Here is a 20,807-nt window from a genome sequence, read left to right as displayed (position 1 = left end):
ATTGAACATTGAGAAAACCAAAGTGCTCTTTGAGCAGTCACCAGCCAATCCCTCTGCAATGCCAGAAATACAGCTTAATGGTGTCATGTTGGAAAATGTTGACCATTTCAGCTACCTTGGCATCAATCTCTCCAAAAAGTCAACATTGACACTGAAATACAACACCCCCTGAGCTCTGCGAGTGCAGCATTTTTCTGAATGAAGCAGAGAGTGTTTGAGGATCAAGACATCCGTAGGGATACCAAGGTGCTTGTTTATAAAGCTATTGTCCTCCCAACCCTATTATATGCCTGTTATAGTGTCTACAAATGTCACATTCATCTCCTGGAACAATTTCATCAGTGTTGTCTCTGAAAAATCCTGCAAATCTCTTGGGAAGACAGGCAGACAAATGTCAGTGTGCTGGAAGAAGCAAAGACCAGTAGCATTGAAGCTCCTACGCCATCAACTCCATTGGACTGGCCACATTGTCCGAATGCCCGATCACCATCTCCCAAAGCAGTTAATATATTCCCAACTCAAGAACAGAAAATGGAATGTTGGTGGACAGGAAAAGAGATGGGCTGAAAGCTAACCTTAAAAACTGTTGCACAGACACCAAGAATTGAGAAGTCTGGGCCCTTGAGCTCTCTAGCTGGAGGTCACCTGTAACTAGCAGTGCTGTGAAATTTGAAGAGGCACGAATGGTGGGCAAGAGGGAGAAATATGCCAAGAGGAAGACACATCAAGTCACTCATGACTGGGACCACCTTGCACTTGGAAACCAATATCCTCACTGCGGAAGAACTTGCGGGTCAAGAATAGGGCTCTACAGTCACCTACGTACCCACCACCAGGACAATACACTTGGAAGGCCAGCATACTCAGATGAGGGATCGCCTAAGGGAGTAAGTAAGCATTAAAAATAATTCATAGCTGCTGCCATGGGTTCACAAAACACACACAAAAAAGATTTCCTTTTCCTTCCTACCTGCATTTTGGTTAAAATCAGCTTTTGACCTTATTAGGGAAACTTCAATTTAAAAGATATAAATATCCACTAAACTTGCCCAGAGTTACTCCTCATCCAAAATACATTGGTTTGTGCTGTAAACCTTTATATAGGTTCCTCATATGAATACAGGAATGCACAGGCACATTTCAAAACTTTTTCAAACATAAGTTTTCTTTAAAGTCGCACATCCTTTGAACATAATAAAAAGACAGCTTTCCTATCTATGTTCACAGCTTTCTTTAGTGTGCAGGGCTTTGTAGACAAAAGAAAAGATAAAGGAAAATATTGTTCCTTGACAAATTTCTTCCCAAATATTCTTGACTGATTTAGCAATAAAAATATAAACTACCATGCTGGGATGATTTAAAAAATTAAAAAACCCTTCCTGCGCTTGTAGCAAAATTCTTGAGAATGAAATAGTTGAATAGTTATCTTTAATTCACCAAATGGAACCTCATTCTTTCCTTCCTTACTCTTAGAACATTACAACTTAAACAATACATTTTTCCACAGGGGGGAAATTTTCTTTCTACAATAGAAGTTTTATGAAAAATAAAAAATATAACTTAGGCATACCACAAAAAGAATGTTAAAATACACATGCACAGTCTTTTTCTTTGTGAGCACACAAGGGTTACATAGAGATGGATAATCAGGCATGCAACAAAGACCCTTTGTTGCCCTCCCTTAGTGTTCAGTTATACAATGTAAGGAAAATATTTGAAAAAGAATGTTTTACTATTATTCAAATGGGGGAATCAGTGTTTTCCCTTATATCCCCAACTATCTCATATTAGTCAACTTCCTCAGCTGATTGAAGGAGGAGAAGACAGGGATACGGGAAGTACTGCATACAAACTCCTATTCCTAGGATTGTCTAGATGTGTTACTTGCACACACCACAACAGCATAGAAAGCAGGCTCTGTTGAGTATTTGGAGGATCTTAGTTCACAGGTTTTGTACCTTGTGGCATGGGAAAATCCTGTTCCCCACATACAGAATAACCTAAATACCCCCTTTCCCTTGGATTTGCAGTTTGTGAAGGTGCCTCCATATTTCAATAGCTATCTTGTACTGCTGTGGGATTTTTTTTACACTGCTGTATTAACTCCCAATACACATCAGATTTGGAATTGCGACAATTGCATAGTAATCCTGAACACGTGGAAGACGATTCTACAAGGATCAATCAGTTGGTAGTGTTTGGAAAGTCAGGACAGTTGAGCACATTTAGTCACACAGAGATATTATATGGCAGGATTTCTCCCACTCATGTTGTAGGCCTTGACAGAACAGGTTTCATTATTTGATCAGTGGTATAAAAACACTCCTGCTGTGAGCCACCATTGCATCACCACCCATGGGCCACCCACGTTCCTCTATGCCCATTTCCCAATGTGATAAATTGCTCAAACAATGCACGCTAAGATACAGAGGTGGTGCTCTGAGTGTTTATTGTCTCCTTGGATGCCTGTCCCATTACCTCATTCTTCCTGAGTTCCTATCCTATTTTTTCCCTAAGCAATAAACTCCTGGTGGTCATGTTCATTTGTGATGATGGGTGGGAAGGGAAGAAAGGAAGGAGAAAGACATCTACAAAAAAGCACTGGGTTTCTATCCCACAACAAAACTTACTAATTTGCATGTTGTGTGTTAAGAGATCTGATGAGATCATTCTCATATTTAAATAGAGTGTGGATATGTCATGGTCTAACACTAGGTGTCACGGAGTTTTACACTATCAGTGATTCAGATCCAGATCTAGAAATCACTGAGATATTATCAGATGTTCCAAGTAATGTTACCTTTTTGCAGTTGTACTGTTGTGGTTCTATCTGTCTGTTTCATCCATATCTTTGTCAGTGCATTTCAAATTGCTTCCAAAGAACCTATCACTACTGGAACCACAGTTGTTTTCTTGACCTCTCTATCTAAATCTCATGTTTAAATAGAGAATAAATGTGTCAGGAATAATGATGATGATGATTCTGCATCTCTGGAATCTGATGCAAGAATATTTTCCCAATTTCTGCAGCATGTTGTCTTCTGTAGTTCATTGAGCATGGAAAGGAGTGAGCAACCTATTTCTCTCCAAGTCCTAAAACTCCACTACCTTTAACCAGCTTAGTTATGGAAACTATAGTGTAAAAACATCTGAGACCACAAATTACTGGGTTTTCCCTAATACAAGTAATATGTGGTTACACCAAGTAACATTAAAACTCAATGTGGATTGCCCGTTATCTGAAACAGATCATCTTCATATGATTTATTCTGAAGCTCTAGACCACCTCTAGGTTTGCTCTCTTACAGCCCTTTTCCACCCCTTTGCCATTCTTACAAATATTCAGGTGTAGTCACCAGAACCATGCAATATTCCAAATGTGGTTTTACCATTGAATTGTATCAGTGTTATAATGGTACTTCAGCAGTTTTATTTTCAATTCCTGTTCAAAATGCCCAAAATTGACACTGGATCAATCACTGAGTGTCCACCAAATATAGTTAATCACTTCTGAAATGCAGCAATCTTCCAACTATCCCCTTTGATTACAATAAGAGGACGAATGAGTGAAAGAAGATGAACTATTTAATCAACAACAACAATAACAATGACTTCTGGTGGTAAATTCATTTATAATGCTCCTTTTTGCAACAATTGCAATTCAAGAAAGCATTTAAAATGTAAATCAAATGAGAATGATAGAGCCTATAAAGACATACCATATACAGACAGTCCCTGAAAATTGAACATCCAACCTACAAATGACTCAAAGTTAAGAACCGGGGGCGGGGGTTAACACAACAGGAAGTGAGAGAAATCTCCCCCTTGGAAGGGAAATTCACTCCTGAAAGAATTATCTTGGGGAAAAGGTGTCTCCACTGAAGCTTTACCACTAATCTTTGTTTCTAAAATAAGTCAACAAAACAAACACCACATAGGTGTTCACCCTTCTATATGCTATCCAAAGAGCTAAACCCCCCCTCTCTCCCTCTCCCCCCCCCCCTCTCTCTCTCTCTTTCTCTCTCTCTCTTTCTCTCTCTATATATATATGACTGGAGTTAAACTTAAAAATGTATATGTCCCAACTTACATACAAATTCAACTCCTGTAGTTTTTTTTAATAATTGCTGGATTTAAGAAGTAACATTTTAATGGTGGAAAAAGCTCTTACACTCAACATCTATCCTCCCCCACCCCTGCCCCTGCACAAAATACCTTACCATGCATTTACTATGTGTTCATACAACACATAATATATTGTGATTTTTAATATGAAGAGTATAAAAAGCAATGTTTTCACTTTAATAAGAATTCAGTTGGAAACAGGTTGAATGTGCCATTAATCATTTTTTAAACTCCATCACCTTTTTCTTAATTACAGTACTAAAATGGATTAAAGGTTTTCTAAATGTAAGAAAAGGGAAGCACGTTTTTAGGAATCTGGTTTTAATGGGACTTTGAATGTCCGCCTCTTAGGCCAAGCATAGCCGGTTTCACAATGATAAATGCATGTTGTCATAATCTCTCACTTCTTTTAGAGCCCTGGTGCCCTCACAGCACCAGTTCTTGCAGAACAGGACTGCAATCAAAAAGTTCAAAATTAATAGCTGTGAAATCTCAAGCATTTTTATAAGCATGTGTTTTTGTATCACTTCCTTGCAATATAGATCGGGTGTGTTTGTTATTTATTACTTGTGACTGTGAACACTTGCCACCTCCTTTTGGAAGAAAGTTCGGCTTTTCTCCCGTGTAGCTAAGAAAGATGAAGACACTGTAAAGTAATGCAGCATGGTAGCCTTCACCAACCTGATGTCTCTTGGCAATGTATTCTGGCAATTATGGGAAGTGCCATACTAAACATTCTGGAACGGAAGAATACATGCTAAAATACTGTGTGGATAGCCAAGCATCTTGTGCTAATGGTTGGGTTATATCCTGGAGGGGTGTAGCAAGGAGACAACCAGATGGCCATTAGTAGACAAATTAGTGATTGAATAAATGGACAGACAAGAAAAAATAACATGTGAATATAAGGGTTAATATTAAAAATAGGGGTGATAAACCTGGCCAAAGAGGAGGAGAAGCTGGGGAATGAAAGCTACAAAGAAAAGTGACTCAGACAAACGAAGACAAATGACAAAACAGGGAGTTAAGCAAGATCATGGGGTAATCTGTAAAGAGAATGCAATGCTTATATTTAGAATAATCTGTCTTTCCCTTCCTTGCAGGCCTTTAGTATACTTGGAATCTAAGCAGGTTACAAACCCAATTTTGCCCCAAATGATAGGCATTTAAAAACATAATCTCATCCTTTCTCATTTCTGCTCTGCTCATCCATTTTTATCTCCAGTGATCTTTCCTTGTATAAAGCCATCATTGCCCAATACATTATACCATTTACTCATGTAATTCTGTCATTGTGGGGAATGTTTTTAATTACCACAATTACAGTATCAGTTCCCAGACATCAGGAGCTGACTGTAGTAGGAAGGGTACATACTTTCTTTTCTTTAAAAAATAAATTTGTAAGATCTTGCTTTAAAATCTAGAAATGAAGAAAATTATTTATGTCCATGGCTCAAAGGTCTTGCAATCTAATTTAAAACAAAACACAGGAACAGAATGTAATAAAGGCCAAAATCAAAACAGGAGAAAAGGTTTAACTTTGGCATGCACGTAATTCACACATGCACACATACAATTTTTTTCTGGCTCATGCATCCCACTTATAATGAATTTATAATAATAAAACTGGAAAATTTGCAACACCAGGGACCGTGAATGCAAATATATTGTCAGTGATTGTAATGGTTAACCTATCTAATCTGTTCTCTGCATCCAATCAATAAACTAATTATGGTTTGGATGTAGGCTTTCCCTTCAATAGAATGGCTCCTTGCAATTGATTTCATTTAATAGGGATTCCTTCTTGAGCAGGTTGTTTCTGCCACTTTCTACATTCAGCCTTTTGGGTTATAACCCATGCTAATCCAAAGAGTGTCTCGGGGTACATCTATACTGACCACTTTTTATGCAAGGCACCCAAATCAGCCACCAAACAACACACAGAGGCATTCCTGGGTAATGCCGGGCAAGGTCACCTTAATCCAAAGTTGACCCATGTTAATCAAAGTCATGGATTGCTCTGAATTCTGGGGAAGAATTCAGAGCAACCCAAAACTTTTCATGCATGTAAATAGTTGGGCTGGTACTGAGACAGAACTGGCCACAACTGTTTACACAGCCACCCCATGTTCCCTAAGCTCGGGTGGCCCAAGGGCATTTACCACCCCTTCCCATACTCCTTGTAGCAGTGTTCTCCAAGAGTGCAATTGGTCTTACCAGTTGCTCATTGCCTGCAGTGGCATCAGGCAGAGTGAGAGGACAATTGGGGAAGGGGAGGGGAGAAGGAAGGAGGTGATTCCTCCTCTCCCCCCTCCCCTGCTCCCTTGTTGCTCTGGAGCCCATGCTAATGTCAAGCAATTGGCAGGACGCATGTTGCATCCAGAGACCACTGCAACAAGGAGAACAGGAAGGGATGATAAGTGTGGCTGTCTAGCTGTACCAAACCAGGCTTGGCACCATTGGACAGTCAGGACTCCTGGGGCAGATCCCACCCACACTGCACTGGATTGGCCTCAAGACAAGGGATGAGTGTCAATTTGACAGGAGTCTCTAGGACATATATCCTAGAGACTGTGGTCAGAGCAATAGAGGAAAATATGGATTAGTGAAAACCATCCTCTTTTGCCCTTTGACAACCTATGACCAGAGCGTAGTTTATGGAATATCTCACTATTTGATTTATGATTTATGGGCACAGAAAGAGAGAATTTCTATAGAGAAATTGTTTTCAGGGCCCAATTAACTGCAGTCAGAAGACACTAAACTAAGATCTGTTCTGACACTAGACATCTAAAACCTTATAGGTAGGATGCATTGGTCTCACAACAAAATGCTATTTAATTAGCTGCAGACAATTTGATTAGATATAAATATAGTAATAACAAAACTAATAAAGCTAAGCCATGTTGCAGTTCAAATGTAAATCAAGTAATTTGGAGATGGGAAGAAAAAATATAAAATGAAATGAGATAAGTTACAAGAGGGCCTATTACAATGTCAGCAGTTTTCATTTAAGTTGTGAATGGTAAAATAAAGTCTTTTCTACTGTCAATTACTGTAAACCTATCACAAAGCATAAATTCCTAGTTCCTACTGTTAAGTCCTTCAAATCCTATGACTTAATTCATCTATTTTTTTCTTTGATAACAGATGGATTTTCTTTTATCTGTAATAATTTGCATCAATAGTAGATCATAAAGTCTTATAAATGCATAAAGTCTTTTAGAAATATTTGATAGAGAGAATCTTCAGACCAGCCTTTTATATTTCTGTATTATTAATACCGAAGGAAGAATACTGGTGAATTGTAACAGCCGGGTTCTTTGTATAGTTGATGTGAGACAAATAAGGATTTTTGGTCTACATTTAGCACAGTGTGCTTCAGATTTTGGTTTTGGTTTTTGAAAAGCACCAACATTGCAGTAGAATCTGATGATTTTTAAAGTAGACCACTAAAATAACTGAAAATTAAGTTTGGGAGTACTTCTCGCCTTTATTGTAATGGTACAAATCTAAATATAATTAAATCTGGGTCTAATCAAATTTGCTCAGAATTATTATTTTATTTAAAAATGTGCTGGAAAGTGAAGTCCAAGATTTGAGTTGCTTTTGGGGCTCTTTAGACTATTTTTTCTTGAGATGCTAAGCCTCTTTGGGGGGCTCTACCAATCGATATGAACATTTAGACAACAGGCTCTTCTTCCATACAATATGCACCAGAGACACATGAGAAAGGTACAGGAATTTGAGTGAACATTTCACTCCATAACTATTAGCAACCTTGATACAAGGTAGCTAACAAGAATTGCTTCATTGTCTTCATGGGTGGTAGGTGAATCATAGTATCACTAGAAAGAAACAAAAGGGAAGAGGGAGTAAAAAGATGAGCGTATTATCTTATCATCTCTCTGAGCCAATATATATTGCAGCTTCTACAAGTTATCATCAGAGGGAAAAACTGGAAATGTCCTCGGAAAAGCTTTATGAATGAGCATGTTAAATTTATTGGACAGTTATCACCTAAGATCAGGGCTGAAGTTCACCAGTTGAGCATCTAGTGGCCTGTAGTTAAGCAGAGGTCTTTCAGTTTCCAATCTAATTACTTACACAGAACACATTTCACAATTTATTTCAGAATAGAATGAATACTTTCATGAAATTTCATTATATACTTCCTCTCATTCTCTTTCCTGCTCTGAAGGCAATTCTAATATTATTTGAAGTAATCAGAAATGTTGTTCTTTATAGAGAGGGACGGGTGTTGTTTTTAAATGATTACATGTTTTGATCATGTGTTTTAGCAATGTTGTAACCCACCCCAAGTCATAAGGAGAGGCAGGTAAGAAATAAAATTATTATTATTATTATTACTTATTGCTGTTAAACTCATGCCATTTTCACCAATTAGCAACTGATGGCAGAGATATAAAATGTCTGGAACATATTTTCACAAATTTTGACTTGTGTCATTAATGGAACACCCTCCCCAGAGATATTCGACAAGCCCCAACCCTTCTGGGCTTCAGAAGAGCCCTAAAAAGATGGTTATGTGCTCAGGTTTTTAATGAATAAATAACAAAGATGGCATGGACCAATTTGTGGCTAAAGCATAAGGATTCTTGGAGGAATTGATCTAACCATATGTTTTAATTTTTTATATTGTACTAGCTGTGCCTGGCCACAGGTTGCTGTGGCGAAGTATGGTGGTATGGGAAATAAAGTATTGAGGAATTGGTGGTAGTTAAGGTAAAGGGTAAAGGTTCCGGCCTGTTTATGTTGGATAATTGAGACTCTACTGTATATTGATAATCTTATATTATCTGTTTAGAACTGGATTATATGAGGCCCCTTCTACACAGCTGTATAAAATACACACTGAAGTGGATTATATGGCAGTGTGGAGTCAAGATAATGCAGTTCAAAGCACATAATATAAGATTATAAATGGGTTATATAGCTGTGTGGAAGGGCCTGGAGTCTACACTGCCATATAATCCAGTTCAAATCTGATAATCTGTATTTTATAGGTAGTGTGGAAGAGGCCTAAGTGAGGCCTAACTCTGCCTGTCCCCTGGGCTGAGTGGGTTGCTAGGAGACCAAGTGGGCGGAGCCTAGCCTTCTAACTGGCAGCAATTGGATAAAAACAATTATTCCTCTCCCTCTAATTAGGACTTTATTTTTCTCTTCTTTTTTGTTGTATGAACGTAGAGGCATGGATGAGGGATTGTGCTGCCAAGTTTAGTGTTTCTGGGATGTGTAGTTTTGTTGTTTTGTCCTAGGCTGAAATTTAATTACCCTTTTATATATAGAGATTTAATAGTTTTTAATTGATTTTATGTACTGTTGTGATTTTAACTATTTGTAGGCATAGAATGATTGCCATTTGTTGTAGGCCGCCCTGAGTCCCTTCGGGTGAGAAGGGCGGGATATAAATGTTGGAAATATAAATAAATAAATAGCCACAGTAGGGAAAATATGATTAAAAGTGAACAGTAATGATAGAATTTGTATTAATATCTAAATTGTTTTTGTTTGTTCATTTCAAGTAGCAATAAACAAAAGGATACAGATAAGTATAACAATGGTTTCAGTCCTATTATTAATCCAAACCAAAGGAGACCCATTTAATAAATGAGGCTTTCTTTATATTTGTGTTGACTCATGATGGAACAATTGACTCAATGAGTTTAATCTGATTGGGAGAGACCAACAGGCATTATGTCCACATTGTTGGGAAGAAACTAATTTAATTAAACATGCAGGGTATGAGACAAGGTTTGGGACAACAACATTCCAAACACCCAAACATCTGCTTATTGTTGTAATTAGCTTAATAGCTAAGTTATCTACTGGCCCATCCTAATACTCTTATTTCAAACAGGTTTTTATTTAGATGAAGCATGTGTGTGTGCACTTCTAAAGCCATTAAGAGTATTTTCTCAGTGTGGACTATGAAAAACCACAAACTTTAGTTGCTTTGCCTGATACCAAAGAGCTTGGATACATTGGCTTCCACACGTGCAACAAATAAATGTGAATTTTAGTAATGGGATGGTGGCAGTTTTAGTAATAATAACCACAGACCCATTGAAACTAGTGGGATTTAACTGAATCACAATGCACTTAAGTCCCAATTATTTCAGTGAGTCTACTTGATATATACGGTAATTAACTCTGAATCCAATCCAATGAAAGAGAAAATTAGATTTCAATATCCAATTGGGGTTTTTTTTTGGGGGGGGGGGGGATAATCATTGACTGGTAGACAAATCGTTCTTTTGAAATTCCCACTGGAATATGATGTTCTCTACATAGTAGTTCAAATTTGAGTAAAGACCAATAACTAGGGTTTTTTATTCTTAAAAAAATGAATGAGCTGAACTAATGAGGAATAGTTATGATAACTACTAATAGTTATGATAAGTAAGAAGAAGGTCTATTCCCAATTGCACTATATGGAGATAGGAATAAGAGCAATGAACAATCTATCACTTTCATTTACTATTTTTGCCTATCCAGAAGAATCTGACTGACTACTAATGGGATTTGCATGCTGTTTGGAACTACAGTAGCTGACTTTGGTTTGGTCTAGTAAGACACTTCCTATTTGCCCAGTCTGAGGATAAGGTAAGTGGGTGGAGACTGGTTTTAATCAATCTCTGCTCTCAGAGCTTCTTATTATGACCTCTATTCCAACTGACGGCATCTGATAGTTGCCAGTCAACAATGACAACACGAAATGATGTCTCCTAATAATATAATATATATTTATAACAAAGCAATATAATTCCACAGTGACAAATTGTAAACAAGTACATTTCATTTCCAGGTACAATACAGCAGTAAAAGATTGAACAATTGTGACACAAATCTGAAAAAGGATGGGAATAACAGTTCTTTTCCTGCCATATATTTTATCCACAATGGCTCTAGACAGCAATGCTGACTGTCCTTCATATTCAAGCTATTGGGGGCACTCAGTGCATATTACTCTGAAATAACCAAAAATGTATAATTTGAGTTTGCAAGTCATCTTTAAGTAAATTGTATGGTCAATAGGAGTTAAGCTGCCACTCAGCCTCCTGAATTAAAGTCAGTCACTCTTATAATCCTATAATTGAAAAGAGACACCATGCTATTTTATACAATAGCAAACCTTTATGTTTCCTTCTTTCTTTCTGGGTATTATTTTACTAGCAGAGATTATAATTAAGACTAGTCTTAGAGATGCCACTTCAGTTCCTTATAAAATGAAAGGTTTAGTATAATGGTTCAATTCATTGAAATGTGTATAATAAGGTGATAATATTCATGTTCACAATGGGTTTTGTCCTTCCCTTCTCCATATTTCTTGTGTGTGTGTGTGACCAGGATCCAAAAGTGTGCTTTTCAGCTTGATCCCACTACATCTATCAGAATGAGCAATTTCTCCTAATTCTTGGATCCACTTATGACTGTGAAGATGAGGACTGGAGCAAGTTTTCTGCCACAGAGTAATTCATGAGAAAAAGACTGAAAGAATGTTCCTGCTCTCCTGACACAGGCCATGGAAGTAAATCACTAAAACTTGGCCTGAGACTGAAGTCCTAAATATTTGTGGAATAAAGGCAATAGAAATCTATCTCTTCTAGAAAAAACATTTATAATAAACTACCAGAAGGGAAGTGACTGAGACATATGTCTTGAAAAGGAAATGTAGTATAGTGACTAAGAATTTGAACTGAGATGTTCCTAGTCCAGATCACAACACAATCATGAGCTCATTAGGTGGTCTCTGCCAAAACCTGATTCCCTCAACCACAATTCACCATATGGTAATAATACTGATTTATTACACAGAGCTCTTGTTACTGGGACTGCACAAAGTGAACACCAAAACATGAAAATAAATAAAAGTCTCATTTTTTTAAAAAAAGTTATGTATTTTTAAATACATAACTCAACCCTCAAACTTTCCAAATCATTTTAACATGAAAGTTGAAATTCCATTTCTATCCCAACTAGAGTAGACCCACATAGGGTAAAGGTTTTCCCCTGACATTAAGTCGTGTTCGACTCTTTGGGTTGGTGCTCATCTCCATTTCCAAGCCAAAGAGCCACCATTCTCTGTAGACACTTCCAAGGTCATGTGGCTGTCATGACTGCATGGGAACTCCGACCTACAAATTCAGTGAGATTTAAAGAAGTGTCGATGTACTGCTTACTGTGGATTCAGTTAGATTACTCTAGGATTGGCAAATGAGTGCAGGACAAACATATTGATCTAGCGATTACTGAGGATCCATGTCCAAATGATGGAAATGGATGACAAATAATATGATTGCTACCGTTATTTACAAATGGTTTCCTGATATTCTAGTAGTGTAATTTCGTTAGCTCAAAACATACAGAAGGAATGAATTGTGTTAGAAATCAGCAATGCCAGGACAGTAAATGAAAGTTTTCACAAAAGCTTTCCATGTTTTACTATCAGGTTTAACATTTTGCCACCATTAACCTGGTTATAAAAATTAGGAAAGCTTTGTGGGGGAAACAAAAATAGATTGTTATAGCCAAGGTGCTGGGAAGAAATGCATTAAGTGCTGCCTTTTCCTTAATGTTATGTCTGTCTTTCCTTCTAAGTCACTACTTGGTTCCATCTGAAAGGCCTTAGGGTTCCATATTTGGGATGGTGGGGGGAAGACAAAACAGACCCCACAGTTTGGGTCCAGGTTACCTACAGAATTGCCTTCTCTCGTACAATCCACCCCACTTGGATCAGAATCCGACTGGCAATTATCACCCAGCAGACCTTTTCACCAGCTGTTCCAAGACTGTGGAATGACCTACCGGAAGAGCTAAATGAGCTGTCAGCCTTTAAAACATATTTGAAGACCTATCTCTTTCAACAGGTCTATCCAGCTAGTTTTAATCACAAATTGTAAATTTGTGTCTTATGTTTAATCTTTGTTTTGTGTATTTTAATATGTATTTTGTAGAAATAGGTTTTAGTATGTGTATTTTATAGAATGTTTTTAAATGATTATGTGTTTTTTGTGATGTTGTGACCTGACTCGAGCCACGAGGAGAGGTGGGTAAGAAATAAAATTATTATTATTATTATTATTATTATTATTATTATTATTATTATTATTATTATTACATCTTAAAGTCAATGCACTATGCACTGCACTATGACCAACATACAAATAGAATCTGACTTTCTTGCAAAGGCAGGATCATATGGCCAAGATGAAGGAAAAGAGAATGAACAAACAGCAGAAAGTTCACAAATATTGTTTGTGAAAAACCTGTTAGTACTTTTTAAAGTTGGATTTCTCAGAATCCCAACTGTACTTTCATTCTATCCTTTGTCCATTTGTGGTTATGAGAGTATTTTGTTTGTTTCCACACTGAAATTGATACATACTGTATTTCTATTATTCTAAGATGTATTCCCATCGCCCTATAGTACATCGACAAGATGTACTTGGTTCCATTTCAAATCTCTAATCTTCGTAGAGAGAAATACAAATCGAACAAACGCTTTTCTATCTCTAATGCCTATGGAGACATTTATATAGAGTAAATAAATAAACACAAATACATACATATACTAATGTCATGAAACTGATGAACTGCATGGTATATGCGTGTATATATGTCCTCAAGTCATTTATTGGTCACCCCACTCAGCTTTCAAGATCTGGTGCTTTTATGGTATTAGATATACCAAATAAAATACTGAGTCGTATATTAATACTAATACTAAAAAAAAAAAACATGAAACTATTACTTTGGTATTGCACCCACCCCTGTGTAATTTCAGTTAGAAAGCATAGTATGTAAATAAACACATACAGTATACAGTTTGAAGCCAAATAGCCAAATAGAGATATATTCTGAGAAGTGCGGGGAGTCTCATTTCCTTCCTTTGTTTGGATTGTGAAAGAATCAGGAACCTTGGATTAGTAAATCCTAAATCCAAGTAATCAACCTAAATTAGATTCTGTAGCTTCAGTCCTACACACACTGACCTAGGAATAAGTCCAACAGAATTCCTTTTCTTCATTTTTGGTCCTACACACAGGTGACTTTATTTCTTACATGCTAGGAAGAGTGTTATGACCTGCCAATCACACTACCCAATGTGTGCAGGATGCTAAAATGCATGCACCAACTTCCCTTGATACTCCTCCCTTCCATCCCTCTTATGCATGAAGGGCTACACCAAAGAACAGCCATGCAAAGGGCATAGAGTCCATGAGGCCTTAAGCTCCATGTCAAAGACACACATCCCTTAGCTTTAAAAGCAGGAGTGGATAATTTACAAGTGAAGCAACTGTCTTGACAACATAGAGTTGTTACAGATTGATCATTTTTTTTGTAACTTAATTTCTGTGATATCAAATCTCACATTTATATTACTGCATCAGATTTTCCTTGATTTTCCTCCATCACCACCAACTAAAACTGCCTATTTTCTTCTCATGAACAAAAAAAAAGTCCCCATCCATACAGGATGATTTGGATTTCAGTAATGGTAGCTCTGTAAACAGCCACAGCTACAAGGCTGCTTCAAATATAACTTCATAGATTTCATCTGAGAAGTAAGTCCCATGCAAGACAATGGCACTTGTTCCCTGGAAAGCATTTATAAGATTACAGTGGGATCTTGGTATTGACTGGGCTTTGTTTCCATGATCCCCTATGAATATCAAAATCTGTGGATACTCAATGCCATTATATACAATGGCATGGTAAAATTGTGTTCTTTACATATACAGGCAGTCGCCGACTTACAGACATCCAAGTACAAATGATTGATAGTTAGGAATAGGAGCTATGGTGGCGCAATGGGTTAAACCCTTGTGCCGACTGAACTGCTGATCTGAAGGTTGAGTTGCAGACCTGAAGGTTGCACATTCAAATCCGCAAGATGCAGTGAGCTCCCGTCTGCCAGCTCTAGCTTGCAGGGACATGAGAGAAGCCTCCCAGCTTACACATCTGGGCATGCCCTGGGCAACATCACTGTAGAAGGCCAATTTTCCCACACAAGAAGTGACTTGCAGTATGTTCTCATGTCGCTTCTGATACAATAAAAAGAGAGTTAAGAATGGGGTGAGACAACAGGAAGTGAGAGAAATCTAATGCTTGGAAGGGAAATTCACTCCTGAAAGAGTTATCATGAGAAAAGGTGTCTCAACTGAAGCTTTTTCACCAGTCCTAGTTTCCACAATAAGCCAAATTTTTCAAAATTAAATTCCCACAGGGACATAAAGTGAGGTAAAGTATTTTGAACAGGGGCACAGATAGCAAAACAAACACCACTGGGGTGTTAACACTTCCCTATTCTATTCAAAGATAGATAGATAGATAGACTTAAAATGTACTCTTACTGACTCACATACAAATTCAAATTAAGAACAAGTCAACAGAATCTTATTCATAACTTGGAAACTGCCTGTAGTGGCAAAATCAAGAAAATCTGTATTCAACTGAGTGTTTTTAAATGATTATGTTTTGATTATGTGTTTTAGCATTGTTGTAACCTGCCTTGAGCTGTGAGAAGAGGTGGGTAAGAAATAAAATAATTTTAATTATTATTAAGATTTAATATTAATTAATAATAGTATTAATATTAATAATAATAGAGGGGGATATTTTCATGCCATGGATGGTTGAATTTGTGGGTGCAGATCCATAGATGCTGGAGGGCTGACTGTACAGAATTAAATTTGGTATCTTCCAAGTAAATGTTTTAGTCCCACTGAAAATTAAATCTAGTACATTAAATGTAACTAAGAAAATTAGTCAAGACAGATGCTGTGAGCAAGTTTGATTTAAAAAAAAAAGTCCTGAATCTTTCTTGTGATCTTTGCCTTTAGTCTTATTCCCACTACGGAGACAAACAAATACATATTGTCAGGAAGCAAGACTTTGCTTCAAAAGTTAAACTCTGTTTATAAAGATCGATTTTCCTCTTGGTGCTGTCATTAGCTTCCATTAGCTTCAGTAGGCATTCCAGGTGCATGCTGATGGGAGATTTAACCTCTGTCTTTTAAAAAGGCTATGCTACTATAGTTCATACATAGGATAGCTGTTCAGTGAAAGTGACCCTACATGGAACTGAATGAAATAACTGAACATAACAAATACTGCTAAAAAGAACATTATTATGACAAATTGTGTCATTATAGTGGTGAAGCAAAGCAGACATAACATTCTTCCACTGGCAGGATATTTTCCAAACAGCAACAGAATCTGGATCTGGGTTGCTGTGAATTTTCTGGGCTGTATGGCCATGTTCCAGAAGCATTCTCTCCTGACGTTTCACCCACATCTAGGAAAGTGAGGTTTATATATCTGTGGAATGTCCAGGGTGAGAGAAAGAACTCTTGTCTGTTTGAGGCAAGTGTGAATGTTGCAATTGGCCACCTTCATTAACATTGAATAGCCTTGCAGCTTCAAAACCTGGCTGCTTCCTGCCTTGGGGAATCCTTTGTTGGGAGGTGCTAGCTGGCCCTGGTTGTTTCCTGAATGGAATTCCCCTGTTTTCAGAGTATTGTTCTTTATTTACAGTCCTGATGCTAGAGTTTTTTTAATATTGGTAGCCAGATTTTGTTCATTTTCGTGGTTTCCTCCTTTCTATTGGAATTGTCCACATGCTTGTGAATTTCAATAGCTTCTCTGCGTAGTATGACATGGTGGTTGTTAGAGTGGATCTTTCACAAAAGATTTTAAAAATGGCTGAGAAACAATGTAATCTAAACAGATGAGATACTGTGTATAAACTCCTGTAGTCCTCTTTCTAACTAATCTGAAGGTGACATCTTTTATGTGGGAGAATGGAGTGGGGGAAACCCATTTTCAATGGTTCACTCTTTTGGACTATATAGTGGATAGAAAACTGAGAAATGATGAAAAGCATTTTTTAAAAAAAAAATCAAATAACTTTTTAAAGACAAAAGTAAGAGAAGTAACCACTTGCAATCCTCTCAAAAATGTGATGAAAGAAATACATTATTTGTTTTTTTAAAAGTGCCTCATACATGATACCTTGTTGTATCAGAAAAGGAAAGAGGAAAAGAATCAACACATAAACCAACAGCTACTGCTGCAATTCATGCATTTTCTAATTTTTTGTTAACCCTGATACTTCAGAAAACCACAGGTTCTAGAAAACTATGAAGACTAAAACAAGCAAAATAACAGAGGTGTCAAGCATCTCCAACAAAGGCTTTGTTTTCCTTTAGCTTCCCCTGAAAAGCAGGCATACTCCAAAGGCTAAAATCCTAAGTGTACTCATTGGAGATCTGCCTATTTCTGGGTAAACATACCAAGGATTATTATACCACAGAGCACAAGTGCCCTGAACATCATACTTTGGAATCACACAAAACACTAACAAATGAACAAAGCACCTGCCACACGCTCCTGGACTGAGCAAACTGCCCATGTACTTGCCCTACTTTAGTTAGGTTTTAAAAGAGGAATTCTTGTGATTTTAACACATAAACCTCATGTTCAGAATATTTAAGTAAATATTATACCTTTCTGATCCCATGCCAGGGAATCAGTCCCACTTGGCTCAGTAAGACTTTCTTCTGAATTGACATCTATGGTGTTGTACTGTGCATTTCTCATTTTTCTGCCCTGTACTTATTTGATTTCAGCATCCCTTGGAATCATAACTTTATACTCTAGAGAGGTCCATTTGATTTTCAGTAGCTGTCGGATCCAAGTGGGCATGCTGACAGGCACAGTTCAATGGTCCAGTTGTTAATGTTAGAATTTGCTATGTAAATCCCATTGATTAAACATAACTGCCTTCCAAACCATCACTCATAACCATAAAAAGGTTATTAACATACTTAAGCTCAGTTGAAAACACTGGGTCAACTGCAGCTCACTTTGTCCCTTTTGTTTCAACAAAATAAAGACACGGATTAGATCCAGGTCAATGCATAGTGATTGAGGCACATATTTAAAAGTATTAAGATGATAGGTTCTTTATTACTACTACTACTACTACTACTACTACTACTACTATTTGATACACAACAATATTTTTCTCACGTCAGGAGTGACTTGAGAAATTGCATGTCGTTTCTGGTATGAGAGAATTGGCTGTCTGCAAGGATGTTGCCCAGGGGATGCCTGGATATTTGATGTTTTACCATCCTTATGGGAGGCTTCTCTCATGTCCCCACATGAAGCTGGAGTTGACAGAGGGTGCTCACCTATGGTCTCCCCTGATTCGAACAGGCAACCTTCAGGTCAGCAACCCAACCTTCAAGTCATCAGTCCTGCTGGCACAAGTGTTTAACCCACTGCACCACTGAGGGCTCATTTACACAACAAGATGAGTACACAGCAAACAAGATCACTATGCTGGCTTTTGTATTGCATCACATGTCAGACACTTCCCAAGTGTCTAGAGCAGGGGTCCCCAAACTTTTTAAACAGGGGGCCAGTTCACAATTCTTCGGACCATTGGAGGGCCGGACTATAGTTGGCCATCAAGCATAAATAATAATAATAACAACAATAATAATAATAACAGCAATAAGAATAATAAAGAGGGTTGGAAGAGACCTCTTGGGCCATTGAGTCCAATCCCCTTCTGCTTTTGTGTACCGAAAGCACAAGCAAAGCACCCTTGACAGATGGCCACCCAGCCTCAATGATAATAATAATAATAATAATAATAATAATAATAATAATAATAATAATAATAGTAATAATAATAAAGAGGGTTGGAAGAGACCCCTTGGGCCATTGAGTCCAATCTCCTTCTGCCTTTGTGCACCGAAAACACAAACAAAGCACCCTTGACAGATGGCCACCCAGCCTCAATGTTAATAATAATAATAATAAAGAGGGTTGGAAGAGACCCCTTGGGCCATTGAGTCCAATCTCCTTCTGCCTTTGTGCACCGAAAACACAAGCAAAGCACCCTTGACAGATGACCACCCAGCCTCAATGTTAATAATAATAATAATAATAATAATAATAATAATAATAATAATAATAATAAAGAGGGTTGGAAGAGACCCCTTGGGCCATTGAGTCCAATCTCCTTCTGCCTTTGTGCACCGAAAACACAAGCAAAGCACCCTTGACAGATGTCCACCTAGCATCAATGTTAATAATAATAATAATAATAAAGAGGGTTGGAAGAGACCTCTTGGGCCATTGAGTCCAACCCCCTTCTGCACACGCAAAGCATCGGCAAATAATGCGATCAGATCCAAGTAGGGTAGCCTTATTATTATTATTATTATTATTATTATTATTATTATTATTATTATTATTTGAGAGGGGGAAGAGAACAAGAAAGCAAGGAAGCAAAGCCTCACGTTCAGTCCTGTCTTTACCTAGAAGTATCATCTTGTCATTTGAGACAGTACATCCTGAATATAATGTTGCAGACACTGAATTCTATCAGTTACTGATACTAATTACATTAAAAGATCTGTCTCTTATTCATGGTGCTTCAACACAAGCACTACTTCATTTGCCCTTTGCAGTCTCCCAGACTCTCAAGTGTTGTACTCATCTCCAGGAAACAAATATTAGTTCCAATCGAATAAGCCAAATAAAGCATTCAAATGTCACAAAAAATGAGAAGCCTCTTTCTGCCATACCTGCTCATTATTCTCCCCCAGCTTCTTTCCCATACATAAAGCTCTATGTGGGGCGTGATTAACATTCCTAGACAATAGACACTGTATTTAGAATAGATCCTCTTTTGCTTTTGAACATGACTATGAACAATAATGCCATCTGGTTAAACATCCGGGAAGATATAAAATCTGTGACTGATAGCTCAGCCAGTGTTCAAATGGCATTCTATGAGGATTGAAAAGTTCACATATCCTATTTATATAAATCCACACCTGTCGCACTCATTATTATGCAAAATGGACAGGATTAGAAAGTGAGAATCAAATTAACCAAGTACATAATCGGTACTTTTCCAATATTATATATTCATTTGTTTTCTTTTACTCTTGCAAGATGTTGCCCTTTAAAACTCCCGTGTCTTCTGCCCCACAGAAATGCCCTTTATCTGCATATAAATCCACAAATCTATTTATTCATTTGCCCAAAAGGGTTGCAGATAACGTCATGAATAGAGTCACTGAATATATATATATATATATATATATATATATATATATATATATATATATATAATTGCAATGTAAATGATCTATTCGTTCTAAAACATTACAGGCAACAGTGCCAACTTCCAAGTGTGTTTTAAAAACTATTTTAAGAGGGAAGTCACAAAATTCTTGTTCTTTGGCTACAAAGCCATTCAACAAATTAGCCCTCAGCAGCCATTATCTGGATTGGGAGATCCATCTTTGGTTCTCTTTGAAGTCACCTCAAGAAACCAAAACATAAGCATAAAATGGAGAGTTCCACCCAGCTCTTTCAAGGTAGGGGTCAATATGTGGCTTTTCTCCAATCATGTACTCTAATATGCTTCATCTTAAATATATGTTATGAGAATACATATATGTAACATAAATAAGATAAAGTTGAAGTTGTCTTTTGGTAGAATAATGCAAGATATGGTATTTTTCAACACAGAGGGTCCTTAATTCAGTATAATCTAATTATATTTTAACCATATATCCCTATCTACCTATACATAATAGCTATTACAAAACAGTGAAACAATATCTGTT

At 37.2% G+C, this 20,807-nt stretch overlaps 1 protein-coding gene across 16 annotated transcripts in view; it reads right to left on the bottom strand.

Moving 5' to 3' along the window:
• Positions 1-20,807, bottom strand: part of pcdh7 (protocadherin 7) — a 473,476-nt gene that overhangs the window by 441,960 nt on the left and 10,709 nt on the right. The window lies entirely within an intron of this gene.

Source organism: Anolis carolinensis, chromosome 5 (genome assembly GCF_035594765.1).
Source record: "Anolis carolinensis isolate JA03-04 chromosome 5, rAnoCar3.1.pri, whole genome shotgun sequence".
Classification (NCBI taxonomy): domain Eukaryota; kingdom Metazoa; phylum Chordata; class Lepidosauria; order Squamata; family Dactyloidae; genus Anolis; species Anolis carolinensis.
Note: the sequence above shows the minus strand (reverse complement) of the source record. Positions and strands in the feature narration are given on the sequence as shown.